Source organism: Peromyscus maniculatus, chromosome 1 (assembly GCF_049852395.1).
Source record: "Peromyscus maniculatus bairdii isolate BWxNUB_F1_BW_parent chromosome 1, HU_Pman_BW_mat_3.1, whole genome shotgun sequence".
NCBI lineage: Eukaryota > Metazoa > Chordata > Mammalia > Rodentia > Cricetidae > Peromyscus > Peromyscus maniculatus.
In genome coordinates this window covers 14,016,705-14,032,017 of record NC_134852.1, presented here as the reverse complement: position 1 = coordinate 14,032,017, position 15,313 = coordinate 14,016,705, and the positions used below count along the sequence as shown (strand labels likewise).

The window sequence follows — 15,313 nt, the reverse complement described above, 5'->3', positions numbered from 1 at the left end:
GAACCCCAGCCACACTGAATGAATGAATGGATGGATGAATGCAGAGCCTAGTCCTGGGTGGCCTTAGGATTGAGATGTGTGTACACAGTAGAAAGAGAAAACCAACTTGTATAAGCAGGCCTCTGACTCCAGACACTACGTGGCGTCTGTGCATCCCTACGCATATACCTACACACAGATAAAATAAATGTAATAAAATTAAAAGTCCACATGTATTTTCAATTTATGATACTTCCCATGTCCACTCGGGTTTACTGAGATGCAACTTCAGTGTAAGCTGAGGAATCTATGTATTTGAAAAGATCACTACTGAGTCCTTTAAAAGGACTGATGAAATCATCAGTCTACTATATTGAGAAGCCCAGGGGGAGAAATTAACCCACATCTAGGTTCGAAACAGCGAAACCGAGAAATGAAGACACAGAAAAAACTGGAGAGAACTCCAGGTGGCTAAGTCGGGCAAGTGGATGGCAGACATTTCTCTGAAAAGTATTGTTAGACGGACAGCCTGAGGCGGGGGTGGGGAGAAGAGATGGAATTGGGGTGATGCGGAGAGACAGGAGCTTGTGCAGGATAGATGCTATGCTCTGGAGACCCAGCCTGCTGTTTTGACTGCTGTAAAAGACACACGTCATGTCAGACCCCACTGACAAGGACCTAATGGCTCACTGACACCGTTTGTGTTCTCCAAAGGACATCCTCTCTAAGAAACAAATGAACTGCCATCATTTATAGTCAGGTGGCGCCTTCCTGAAGGCATCTCCATCAAGGACAACACAGACAGGAATTAGGCCACGTTTACTTCTGGCTAAAATAACACGTGATTTTGATTCTCTAGCACTCTCTCCTGTCCTAGAAGATAGCCCTCAAAAAAACCACCTGTGCTGAGAAAAATGCCTTTAACATTTAATCTAGTTACAAATAACATTTTAAAGGTATTTTGAAATCCGTGTGTGTGTGTGTGTGTGTGTGTGTGTGTGTGTGTGTGTGTGTGTGTGTGTGTGTGTGGTCTGCAGTGGCCAGAAGAGGGCGTGAGATACCCTGGAGTTGGAGTTAACAGATGGGTGTGAGCCTTTGACATGGAAACCAGACATGGGTCCTCTGGAAGTGTTCTTAATCACCGAGCCATCTCTCCAGCCTCTTCTGGAGCATTGCTTTATTTTTAAACAAACCCAACTTTGCTTCTCATCTGGCTTGCTCTGAATTAACTTCTTGAAGCCACAAATCCTGGTTTTGCCTGTGTGTGTGTGTGTGTGTGTGTGTGTGTGTGTGTGTGTGTGTGTGTGTGTGTGTGTGGTGTCTCTGAGAAGAATTCCCCAGGCAGCTGCTGGTGTGGTGTGGAGTTATGTTCCTCTCGCTAGTCAAAACTCTCCAGGATCAGACACTGTAGGAAGAGGTAACTGTTAGAATCCAGACCAGATTCCTGCTCAGGCTGCCACGCCCACAGCAGCCCCTTCTCTCCCGTGGTCACCGTAAGAAATGCTAGGGTCCCCATCTTCAGTATGCTGCCAACTCAGAGATCATAAAACCCCCCCAGATTGAAACCAGGGGAGCCTGCTCCCCCTCCTAACTGGTGGCTGGCATTCTGCAGAGTTGCAAAGTTGCAGGCAGTCTTCTTTGTGATCAGAAAAGGGGGCGCTCTCCACCATGAATACTCCTTAGATGAGGCTTTGCTTCCTGTAATAATACCATGCGGAATTTGAGAAAGAATTTCAACGCCAGGAGAGCTGCTGCTGCACACACCAACTCACGCGGGCTGTGGTTGCCAGAACAAGACCAAGCCGGCCATCATTCTGGCGTGGATGGGAGGAGGGGCGGATACTCGCCCCACCCCTAACTCAAGAGCTATTGATAGCTACTGAGAAGAAGAACTGTTCTTCCTTGGGGTGGGTGGCCACTGGCGGGTTGTCCGTCTTCAAGTGAGTGACCCCACGGTTGTGCACATATGGACAACACTAACTGTACAGTACTTAGCTTCACATTTCATGAGCCAACTATACACTGTAAGTGAGAAATAAGAGGCCAACCAAAACCAGAAGAAAATAATAATGATCGAAGCAGAGAGAGAGAGACAGAGACAGAGACAGAGAGAGACAGACAGAGACACAGAAACAGAGAGAGACAGACACAGAGAGTATCAGTAGATTCTTTGAGAACTCTCAACAGGTCTAAACAAACAATAAAATAAAATAAGCCAGGCAGTGGTGGCCCACACCTTTAATCTCAGCACTCAAGAGGCAGAGGCAGGTGGATCTCTGTGAGTTTGAGGCCAGCCTGGTCTATAGAGTGAGTTCCAGAACAGCCAGGGATACATAGAGAAACCCTGTCTCAAAAAACCAAAATAAATAAATAAGTTGATGAATAAATAAATAAATAAATAAGGTCACCATGGTGGTAAATACCTTTAATCCCAGCACTCAGAAGGCAGAGGCAGGCAGATCTCTGTGAATTTGAGGTAGGCTAGGGCTACAAAGTAAGACTCTGTCTCCAAATGATAGATAGATAGATAGATAGATAGATAGATAGATAGATAGATAGATAGATAGATAGAAATGAGACAAAAAGGAAAAAGGAATAATAAACGAACAAGAATCATCAGCCAGCATTCAGAAACCTCATGTGACATGCTCCGTAGTTATCAGAGGCAGAGGCTGTCATGGCTTTCAATCCAATCCAACAGCATGGTTTTGCTCCAATATTTGGGTTCTTAGAAAATGACAGCCTTCACCTTCTTATTTCTTTTTATTTAAGGGGTTTTTGGTTCCAGCTTTGGAGATCAAACCCAGGGCGCCTTGAACATGCCAGGCAAGCATGCTCATGGCCAACCTAAACCTTCAACCCTGATGGAAAGGTAGAAGGGGTAACTTAACAGGTGAAACAAATTCCTCCCGTAGACTTCGGATTCCAATATCATCATCATAAAACTGGGTCAAAACAAATTCACTTGGTGCCACCCAGAACTTACTTTACACCCACACCCATGCACACAAGCCCATGCATGCATGCATGCACACAGACACAGACACACACACACACGGGGGTGGGGCTGGTGAGCAAGTACACAACTGAGTGCCAGAACACCACCCATTTCAGGCACAGGCTGCATGTTGGAGGTGTTAATATTTAATGTAACATCTCTAATGAAAACACACCCAACCATTTAAAAAACTATAAACATTAAGCCTTCTTTTTTTTTTTTTTTGAGTCAGGGTCTCACTATGTAGCCCCAGCAGGCCTGGAACTCACAAGGCCTGCTCTTCCTCCCAAGTGTTTGTATTTGTTTATTCGTTTTGCTTTTTGGTTTTCTGAGACAAAGTTTCCCCATATAACAGTCCTGGCTGTCCTGGAACTCACTCTGAAGACCAGGCTGGCTTAGAACTCACAGAGATATGCCTGCCTCTGCCTCCCGAGTGCTGGGATTAAAGGCATGCACCACCATGCCTGGCTGATATTTATTCTCAATTAGACCCTTTGGGGTCTCTCAATCTACTGCCTTTGACTTTGTTGGTTTGTTTGTTTTGTTTTTTTGAGACAGGGTTTCTCTATGTAGCCCTGGCTATCCTGGAACTCTCTGTAGACCAGGCTGGTCTCATATTCACAGAGATCTGCCTGTCTTTGCCTCTTGAGTGCTGGGATTAAAGGCATGTGCCACCACTGCCTGGTGACTTTTTCCCCCCATTCCCGATTTTATCTGGTTTTGGTGCTGGGATCAAGGGCATGAGCCACAACATCATAAGCTTTTTTTTTAAATGCTGTCCAATGATATCCTGTTACTGTTAAGTTTCCTGACTTTGATATACCATGGTTCTGAAAACCAGCATTTTTATTTTCAGAACATAAACCCTGAAGTTATCTGTGGTAAACATTAGAGGTAAATTTGCATGGGTCTCTGTAACAAAATGACATAAACTAAGTGATTTAAAACTACAGAAATTCAGTTAGGGATGCCAGTTGACTGGGAGGACGCTTGCTTAGTTAGCCCTGGGTTCCATCCCCAGCAACACAGAAAATCAGGGGTGGTGGTGCACACCTGTGATCCAAGAATGTGAGAGGTGGAAGCAGAGGGTTAAGAAGTTGGGGGTTATCCTTGTCTATACTGTGATTTGGAGGCTAGCCCACAGTACTTGAAACCCTGTCTAAAAAAAACCCAACCAACTCCAACAACAACAAAAAACTGTAAGAATTGAATTGCTTTGTGGCTGAGGCTAGAATTTCAAAGTCAGGGACCAGCGGGTTCACCCTCCCTCCTACAGGGAACCCCTGGCCTGCCTCTGCGGAGCTCCTGGTTTCGTGAAAATCTTTGTTCTCTCTTTCCTTGCGGCTACTTAACTTCAATATCTGCCTTGATTATCATACTGCCTCTTCTTCCCCTTGGAGAAGATGCAATGGTTCTCCACAGGGTTACCCTTCGGACTAATTAAATCCACAACCATCTCCTTTGGCCTCCTTTGGAAGTATTAGAGGTCAGATGCATTTGTTTAGCCCAGCAGCTACCACTCAACACCTCAGCCAACAGCAAAGACCAGCTTCTATTGATATGCAAAGGCGCTCTTTACCCCCACGCATTGACCTCCCGTAGCCAAAAAAAAACAAACAAACAAAAAAAAAAAGGTGAGCCGGGCGGTGGTGGCGCACGCCTTTAATCCCAGCACTCGGGAGGCAGAGCCAGGCGGATCTCTGTGAGTTCGAGGCCAGCCTGGGCTACCAAGTGAGTTCCAGGAAAGGCGCAAAGCTATACAGAGAAACCCTGTCTCGAAAAACCAAAAAAAAAAAAAAAAAAAAAAAGGTGAGTCTGCACCAGGCAAATGGAACATCAAAGACCTCTCTGCCGTGCAAGAGAGAACTCACTTGAACCGCTTAGATAAAACGACTGCTTTTGTCCATACCGGCCTGCTTCTCTATGGGTTCTCCTGGTCCTGGGCCTCACATCCACGAATACAAACAACATAAGTCTATCTCCACCCTCTAAATTCTCAGGTCTCCAACCTTCACGGCGCCTACCCATGCTATTATTTTCTCTTTGTATCGGGGGGAGGCCTCACGAGCACCCGCTCCCCCCGAAGGTCCCCCAGCTCAGCTAACCGTCTCTTGCGGTCCCTCTACTTACTTCGAAGTCAGAAAAGAGTCGGATGAAAGTCGGCGGGATTGTCTACGGATCCCGCCGGGTGCAGCAAGCGTTGGAGGGTTCGGTCTAGCAGCGAGTTGCGTTTTTCCTTAAAAAAATAAAAGTTAAATGTAAGTACCACCAAGTGTCTTGGCTTCCCTGCTTAAATTAAGTCCAGAGAGCCATGGCTTAGGACGCCAGCTGGTTCTGGTGGGTCAAGGCGTGAGGGAGGGGAAAAGGGGGGAAAAGCGAAGCACGCACACACCCCTGCCTCAAAAAAACAGAAGAAAATAAATGCATACATGAGGAAAGCCGCAGACAAGAGTTGCTGACTCACTGCCCCGGGGCTTCCACGTTAGCCCTTTAATATATGGCAGCTGGAACTGGGCAGAAAAAGTCTATGGTGCCATGTGATTGGCCAATGTGTCATTCCCTCTCATTGGTCCGGGGGGCCTTTGGCGAAAGGAAGAAGGGTGTGATTGATGTTGGGTGCTGGGTGTGGCTCCGAGCCCCCGGTTCCTACAGGGCAGCCTATGTGGCAGTGGATCTGGGTATAGGATCCCGGATGAGTTCCGGATATGGGATCCCCGGGGCTTCTGACTGTACGGAACCTCTCCAGCATCTCCCAAAAGGGAAGCAGAGATGGATCCCTTCATCATCTTTGTGTGTCGTTACCGTTTTATATGCGTGCCATCACTATCTAGCACATAAACGGGGGTAGGCAGCCTCTCCCCCCACCCACTATGTAGACCAGGCTGCCCTTGAACTCGGGTTCCTCCTGCCTCAGCCTCCTGAGTGCTAGGATTGCAGGTGTGCACAACCACTCGCGGCTAAATTTCAAGTTCTGACTACGATTACCAGCGCTCTTCCTTCCCTGGCTTAGGCTGTCCTCTGTCAACCGAGGTTGGAAAATATGAAGTGAGGGAGGGGACATCGGTGAGACAGCTCACTGATGGTGGCCACAGCAGGTGGCCCTTGATGTCAAGTCTGGAAGACCCACACGGTGGCAGGAGGAAACTGACTCCTGCAAGCTGTCCCCTGATCCATTCACCCACGCACAATAGATAGATGAATAAATAAATGTAGTAAATTAAAAAAAATTAAACCGTAAATCTCAGCAGTAACTCGATCGTATTAAATGACTGTACGGTGTATAATTAATGTCCTCAATTTTGTTACGTTATTATTATTAATCATTTGTTATGCCTAATGTATAGATTAAGCTTCTATAGGCCTATATGTGGAAAAAATATACAGGGTTCCATTCTATCTGAGTCTCACACATCCACTGGGCAGCTTTGAAAGGACATAGGAAACCGATGTAAATATATATACATATTTTTATGGGAAGATGGCCAGGTTTTTATATTGACTTTGTGTTGATCAAATCTGCCTTATATCTTAAAAAAAATTATGCTGGGTGTGGAACACAAGCATAGTCCTCCAAGCATGCCGGGCACGTATTCTACCTCTGAGCAAGGGCTTCACCATAGAGCTACCCCCCCCTCCCCCCAAAAAAGCTGTTTTGAATCTTGATAGTTATTCTATGGTTGGGAGGATTTACATAGACTTTCCAATTATCTTCAATAATGGTAATGTTGCTCCAGATCCTCTCTTTTTGCCCAACAGAATTGGCTACACATTTAGACCTATGTGGATTATCAGTAAAACGAGAGAGCACATTTGTTTTGTGTCCCTTAAGAATGGCATCTTGGGCTGGTGCGAGGGCGCAGCAGGTAAAGGCACTCAGCTGCCGAGCCTGAGGACCTGAGTTTGATCCCCGGGGCGCACTTGGTGGGAGGAGAGAACTGACTCTCCGGAGTTGTCCTCTGCCCTACACACACACACACACACACACACACACACACACACACACACACGGACACACACACACGGACACACACACACATTCACACACGAACACACACACACACACACACACGGACACACACAGACACACGGACACACACACACGGACACACACAGACACACGGACACACACACGGACATACACACACACACACACACACACGGACACACACACACACACACACACGGACACACACACACACACACGGACACACACACACACACACGGACACACACGGGGACACACACACACACATTATAAAGGTATCATTTTAAATGATCTTTTCCTTCATCATGAGGTTTTTGGTGTTCTTGTTTTGGGCCGCTTTATTGGGTTGTTTCCTAATTTACAAAGACCCGCGGGTACACACAGAGGTTGCATCTTTTGTGTCTTCCCCCTTTGGCGTCTACTGGGAGGACCACCACTTCCTTTGTTGGGTGTGATGGGCGGAGTCACAGTCCCCAGTGGTACCCAGAACTCGTGGCTGGTTTCAGCAGAGTGCTGCAGGTGGGAACAGGTCCTCGGGGATGGTTACGGATGCCCAGGTGTTTCCAGCCTGCTGACTACTCCTGGGTTAAGGATCTAGGACAGTGGTTCTCAACCTTCCTCATGCTGCAGCCCTTAAATACAGTTCCTCATGTTGTGGGGACCCCTCAACCATAAAATTATTTTCATTGCTACTTTATAATTGTCATTTTGCTACTGTGATGATTTTGTAATGTAAATATCTGATATGCAGAATATCTGACCTTTGACCCCTTTGAGAAGGTCATTCGACATCCCTCCACCCCCGCAAAGGGATGGAGATCCATAGGTTGAGAACTATTGATCTAGTGATTATTTCTACACCCCTCTCCTGCTATGATCCCACACATTCCACAAGTATTTATTTATTTATTTAAAAACCATCTACTTATTTCTTTATTTAGTGTATTAATTTGCAGGTCCACAGGAATTGAACTCAGGTCATCTGGCTTGATGGCAAGCACCTTTGCCGAGTGAGCCATCTCGCTGGCCCTCCTCAGTCATTGATGGCATCGGTTGAACTTACATGGAACCTTGGCAGGTGGTGACATAGCTTTTCTCTGTGGACTTTATGGCATTCTTAGCTATGCGACATGGAGATTGGTGTGGAGAACCCTCCAGATCTCTCGCACAATGCCCCAAGAATTCTGACATCATCAGCTGGGTGTGGAACGTCTCTCAATCAGGAGATCCTGTGAAAACCTGCAAAGTGCAAGATGTCCGGAGCTTCCCAGTCTGTGTCAGAAATGCACAGGTGTGTCAGGGTTCTCTTTTGTTCTGTTCTCTGTGAAGTTACTGTGACCTTGGAAGTGTGTCCAGCCTGTGTCCTGATGGCTGCGTGCATCTAGGGGAGAGCTCTGAATGTGACCCAATACAAAACTGTGAACTTAAAATGCGCGCGCGCACGCGCGCGCGCACACACACACACACACACACACACACACACACACACACACAGAGGAATATGAAGAAAAATAGAAAACATTAATTAAAGAAATACAGTCTGAAAACTTTCTGATATTAGTCAACCAATGATCAAAGTAGGAACCCCAAGTAGGAAAAAGTAAATGTAACACTCTCATGTATAAACCAATCAAGTCCGAAGGTAGAGAAGAAAATCTCAAAAGTCATTTGGGAAAATGATGATGAGGGCTGGAATATATTTTGGTTTTTGTTTAGTTGAAGTGAGTAAAAAAAAATTGAAAATAAAAATTTGAAATCTCCATATCAAGGCTGGATGAGGCAATCCAATTGGAGGAAAAGAGTCCCAAGAGCAGCAAAAGAGTCAGGGACACCCCCATTTCCACTGTTGGGGCCCCCGCAAAAACCCCAAGCTAGACCACCACAGCATGCACGTATGCAGAGGATCCAATGCAGACCTGTGCAGGCTCCCTGATTGCCACTTCAGTCTCTGTGAGCCCCTATGAGCCCTGCTGAGTTGATTCTCCTGGTATTCATGACCTCCATGGCTCCTGCAATCTTTCTCCCCATCTTCTGCGGGGTTCCCCAAGCTCCACCTAATGTTTGGCTGTGGGTCTCTGCTTCTGCTCCCATCAGCTGCTGGAGGAAGCATCTCTAAGGACACTTGGGCTAGGCTCTATTAGTATAGCAGAATTTCATTAGGAATCATTTCATTGACTTTTAAAAAAAATTTTTTTTGTCAGTCTGGCTTGGTTATACCCCAGGTCTTTGAGCCATCCCGCTTCCAGATCCTGACCATCCAGGCTGTGTCAGGCCTGGCTCCCTCTCATGACTTAGGCCCCAGGTTAGACCAGTCATGAGTTGGCCACCATTGCCCCAGCACATCTTGCGGGCAGGACAGGCTGTGGTTTGAAGGTTTTGTGACTGGGTTGGTGTCCCAGCCCCACCACTGGGAGCCTCGCCCAGTTACAGAAGATGGCTGGCTCTCTCCTGGAACTCTCTCCCCTCTTCTACCTGCTCCATGTTCCCTTCCCTACCTGTTCCCAGTCTACCCACCAGATGTCTTCTATTTCCTCTTCCCAGGGAGATACGTGCATCTTCCTCTCACCAGACCCCTTTTTGTTACTTAGCCTCTCTGGTCTGTGGTCTGTAGCAGGATTACCATTGACTTAACAGCTAATATCTACTTATAAGTAAGTACATACCATGTTAGTCTTTCTAGGTCTGAGTGGCCTCACTCAAGATGATTTTTTATAGTTCCATCCATTTACCTGCAGATTCCATGATGTCATTTTTTCTAACAGCTGAGTAATACTCCATTGTGTAAATGTACCACATTTTCCTTATCTATTCTTTAGTTGAAGGACAACTAGGTTGTTTCCAGTTTCTGGCTATTATGAATAAAGCTGTAATGAACATGACTGAGCATGTGTCCTTGTGGCAGGATGGATTGTCTTTTGGGTCTATGTCCAAAAGTGGTATCGCTGGGTCTTGAGGTAGATCAATTCCCTATTTTCTGAGGAAGCCCCATATTGATTTCCATAGTGGCTGTTCAGGTTTGCACTCCCACCAGTAATGGAGGAGTGTTTCTCTTGCTCCACACCCTCACCAGCATGAACTGCCACGTGTTATTTATTGATCGTAGCCATTTTGAGAGGTTATGCCTAGTCTTATTGATTGCATCTTGTTATGCCGTGTTTGGTTGATATCCCTGGGGGGCCTGCTCTTTTCTGAAGAGCAAAAAATGGAGGAGCAGTGGATCTGTGGGGGGGGGGGCTCTCGAGTTGGAAGTAGAGGAGGGAGAGGAGTCTGCAGTTGGGATGTAGTGTATGAGAGAAGAATAAAGAAAAAGAAAAAAAGAGACAAAAATTAAAAAAACTTATATGTTATTGAAATATTCTCACTCAGGTCTTACCCACAAGTCAGTATGCACATATTTTGTGTAAGGTGTTTGGGCATGCAGAAACAAGCATTTGTTCTAAAGGTTGGCAGAATATGGACTAATGATGAGTTAAAAAAATTGAAACCCCCAAATGATAAAAGGCAAAAGGGACCGTGGCTGTAGAGGGGTCACCCTAGGTCTTCAGTAGAAACTCAACCCCCCTCTTTTACACACACACACACACACACACACACACACACACACACACACACACACACACACACACACAGTTTCTAGTGCATGTTCCATCCCTTATTCGCAGAGTCCCTGTAATCTCTGTCTTCATTTCTTTACTTTTTACCTGGCTCCACACCCTCCCCCCATTTCAATTTAGCTACATTGATTACATCCACCTTTTAAAATGTTTTGGGTTTGTACGTGTTCGTTTCCTATTTCATTCATTTAAATGTTGTTTCAAGACAGGCTCTCATGTGGCTCAGGCTGGGTTTGAACTCTGCATAGCTAAGGATGACTTTTCTCCTTCCTCTCTAAGTGCTGGGATTGCAGATGTACGCCACCACACCTGGTTTATGCAACACTCAGACTTCGAACTCAGGGCTTCATGTATACCGGGCAAGCCTTCTCCTGGACTACATCCCAACTCCTCAATTTTTGTTTCGCTTATTCACTACTTTTTCTTTTTTTTATTTATTTTCCTTTATCTATTACATCCCAATGGCAGTTTCCCCTCCCTCCTCTCCTCCTAGTCCCTCTCCCCCTCCTCCCCTCTCCCCCAGATCCACTTCTCCTTCATCTCCATTCAGAAAAGAAGCAGGCCTCCCAGGGATGTCAACCCAATACAGCATAACAAGATGCAATAAGACCTGGCGCATCCCCTCATAGCAAGGCTGGATGAGTGTGGGGCGTTTACCCACCACCCCCACAGCTTCCCAGAGTTTTCTTGAGTGCGAGCAGCAGGAAATATTAGATAGAAGGATTTATAGCGGAGAATGTTGCGGAGATAAACAGATAGAAAATAAAGGATAGCCTCGAGAGGGCCTGGAACCTATTCCAACGGGCCCGGACTGTCTCTGGTCCAGGGTTTTTATAGAGACGCCAAGGGGTGGAGCAAAAGACCTCCTCCCCCAGCACAGCCAAGTGCAGGCCATCTCAGACACCTGCACTCAGGCCCGTGGTCCTGATCATCCTCTATTCGGACCTGCTGGGTAAAGCCACGAGGAACCCCAGAACGGGCTCCCACAGATGAGGCAACCCAGTAGGAAGAAAAGGGTCCCAAAAGAAGGCAAAAAAGTCAGAGACACCTCCACTCCCACTGTTAAGAGTCCCACAAAGAGACCAAGCTACACAGCCATAATATATATGCAGAGGACCTATGTCAGACCAATATAGGCTCCCTGATTGTCCATTCCGTTTCTGTGAGCCCCTGAGTCCTGGTCAGCTGATTCTGTGGGCCATTTTCTTGTGGGGTCCTTGCCCCTTCTGGCTCCTACAACCCTTCCTCCCTGTCTTCTGCAGGATTCACTGAGCACTTCCTAATGTTTGGTTGTGGGTCTCTGCATCTGTTCCCATCAGTTGCTGGATGAAACCTTTCTGATGACGATTATGCTAGGCTGTGGTCTACAAGTACAGCAGAATATCATCAAGAATCATTTTTTTCTCCAGTCATGTTTGGTTCTACCCTAGGTCTCCGGGCTGTCCAGCCCCTGGTTCCTGGCCATCCAGGCAGTGTCAGGCATGGGCTCCCTCTTGTGGCATGGGTCTCAAGTTGGAACAGACATTGGCTGGCCACTCCAACAAGTTCTGTACTATTAATCTTTCTTGCCTCTTATTTATTTATTTATTTATTTATTTATTTATTTATTTACTCGCTTATGTTCTTTGATTATTAAAGTAATTTTCATTGTCATTTTCATTGTACATGGCTGTGTTACAAAGGACACTTTCATGCAAGCATATGGTACCTTAAACATATTCCTCCCATACTGCCTTACTCTCTCCTTTATTGCCTCTCCCCTAATTTTTTTTAGTGTCTTTCAAATATGTTTGAATTTTAAAATTTTTATGTGCATGGGTGTTTTGCCTGTCTGCATGCATACAGTTCCCATAGAGACCACAAGAGGGCATTGGATCCCCTGGGACTGGAGCATCATATGGTTGTGAGCTGCCATGTGAGTGCTGGGAATTGAATCCTGGTCCTCTGCGAAAGCAGCAAGTACTCTTAACTACTGAGCCATCTCTCTAGCCCAGGGATTAATTTAAAAGAATTTATTTTATTATTTGTGTATATGTATGTGTGTGGGGTGTTTGAATCCTCATGTGGGGGTGCCTGCAGAGGCTAGAAGACAGCTTTGAATCCTCTGGAGCTGCTCTTATAGATAGTTGTGAGTGATCCAAGTTGTATTTTGAGAGTTGAACCATGATACTCTTCAAGAGCATCAAGTGATCTGAACTTTTGAGTCTTCTCTCTGGCCCTTTAAAGTAAATATTTTAGTTAGCATTTCAAGCAATGGATTTCATTATGGCATTTAATACATGCACGTCATGGTACTTTGTTTCATCCATCTTCCTCCCCAGGGGGTTATTTCAATTTTCCTTTATCTCTTGAAATTTGCTTTGTGATTGAGTACACAGTTAATTTTAGAGAAAGTTCCATGAGGTGCTGAGAAGGTGTGTGTGTGTGTGTGTGTGCGTGTGTGTGTGTGGGTTTGGATGAAATTTTCTGTACATATCTGTTAGGTCCATTTGGTTTATAAATCCAATAGCTTCTGTATTTCTCTGTTTGGGTTTTGTCTGGATGACCTATCCATTGGTAAGAATGAAGTATTCAAGTCTCCTACTTTCAGTGTGTGGGGTCAGTAAGTGATTTAAGCTGTAATGGTGTTTTGTTTACAGATTTGGGTGCTGTTTTGTTTGGGGCACAGATGTTAAGAACTGAAGTGTCATCTTGGTGGATTTTTCATTTGATGAGTATATACTGTCCGTCCCTGTCTCTTCTGATTAATTTTGTTTTGAAGTATATTTTGTCAGCTATTAAAATGGCTACCCCAGCTTGCTTCTTAGACCCATTTGTTTGGAAAATCCTTTTCCATCCTTTACCCTGAGGCGATGTCTATGCTTGATGTTAAAGTATATTTCTTGTATGCAGCTGAAGGATGGATCCTGTCTTTGCATCCATTCTGTCAGCCTGTGTCTTTTTATTGGGGGAATTTAGACCATTGACATTGAGAAATCAATGAGCAGCATTTGTTGATTCTTCCTCTTATTATTAATTATTTGTATATGTGTGTTTCCCCTGTTTTTATTTGTTGGTTTGGGATTTTTTTTAACTTCCTGTGGGTTTTTTGCATGTGTTTAGTCTCTTTAAATTGGAGTTTTCCTTCTAGCACCTTCTCTAGGGCTGGATGTGTAGATAGATATTGTTTAAATTTGGCTTTATCATGGAATGTCTTATTTTCTCCAACTATGGTGATTGAAAGTTTTGCTGGGTATAGTAGTCTGGGCTGGCATACATGGTCTTTTAGAGTCTGCAACACATCAGTCCAGGCCCTTCTGTCTTTTAGAGTCTCTGTTGAGAAGTCAGGCATAATTCTAACAGGTCTGCTGGTGCATGGTACTTGACCCTTTCCCCTTACAGGTTTTAACATTCTTTCTTTGCTTTGTATGCTCAGTGTTTTGATCATCAGGTGCTGAAGGGACTTATTTTTACATCCAGCCTATTTGGTTCTGTAAGCTTCTTGTACTTAGGCATGTCTTTCTTTAGGTCAGGGAAATTTTCTTCTAGGATTTTTTTTTTTTTTGGTTTTTTGAGACAGGGTTTCTCCATGTAGTTTTGGTGCCTGTCCTGGATCTCACTCTGTAGACCAGGCTGGTCTTGAACTCACAGAGATCTGCCTGGCTCTGCCTCCCAAGTGCTGGGATTAAAGGCATGTACCACCACCGCCTGGCTAGCATTTAAAAAAAAATACTTTCTTTTCCTTTGATTTGGGTTTCTTTCTTTCCTCTATTCCTATTATTTTTAAATTTGGTCTTTTCATAGTAGTGTCCCAGATTTCCTAGATGTTTTGTACCAATAATTTTTTTAGATTTACTATTTTCTTTGACTGAGTCTTCTCTATTGTGTCTTCAGTGCCTGAGATTCTCTCTTCCACCTCTTGTATTCTGTTGGGGAGGCTTGCCTCTGAGGTTCCTGTTTGAGTTCCTAAATTTTTCATTTCCAGATTTCCCTCAATTTTGTTTTCCCTTATTGATTCTATTCCTACTTTCTGGCCTTGAACTGTTTTATTCATTTCCTTCCACTGTTTCTTTTTGTTTTCTTGGATTTCTTTAAGGGATTTATCCATTTTCTCTTTAATGACCTTACCGAAATTTTCACCAGGGTCCACCCTGAGAAGATTTCTCCCAGAGTCCTGGGGAAGACACTACAGCCTGAGATGGGGTTATCTGAGGGAAAGGAATGTATATACACCGGTTTCTTAGTCCGTTACTTTATTTCTCTACAAGAAACTTCTATCTACACAGTTCTGTTCTGACACTTAGTTCCTCTCTGTCCCTCTGTTTTCCATCCTCTCATAGCCCTGGTAATAACTAAGCTCTTATGCTCTCGATCTCATCTTCGTCCTCTGTTCCTTCATCCTCCATCTTTCCTTCCTCTTCTCCTCCCCTGACCTGATTCAAATCCACCTAGAGTCTGCAAAACTTTTCCTTGCTCTTACTCTTTGGCCTGACCCAGTCTACCTTGCCATCTACAGAAACTCCACCTTGCTCTCTCCTCTCCAGCCATGCGACTCTGCCTGCCCCATGAATTCTGTTCCAGTCTTTACTACACCTGGTTATGCAAAAAACTCTTTTGTCTTGAGTCAATAGCTCTGGCATGTCACTAGGCCTGAAGGGATGGTCTGAGCTTCATGTGCACAAGAAACAAAGTTATGCATCTACAGTCCTCCTGTCTCCTAGGCTCTGCAGGGATGTTACCTAGTAGATCAGCTGTAGC

The 15,313-nt window shown here is 45.1% G+C and overlaps 1 protein-coding gene across 1 annotated transcript in view; it reads right to left on the bottom strand.

The window, feature by feature from the left end:
• The window catches only part of Nlrp4 (NLR family pyrin domain containing 4), a 32,292-nt gene extending 26,665 nt beyond the window's left edge, over positions 1 to 5,627 (bottom strand). The window contains exons 1-2 of the mRNA XM_015987091.3: positions 5,407 to 5,627; positions 5,108 to 5,213 (exon numbers count right to left, since the gene is read on the bottom strand). The gene's annotated coding sequence lies outside the window, so the exon portion shown is untranslated. The remainder of the gene's footprint in view (positions 1 to 5,107; positions 5,214 to 5,406) is intronic.
• Between the last annotated feature and the right edge of the window lie 9,686 nt (positions 5,628 to 15,313).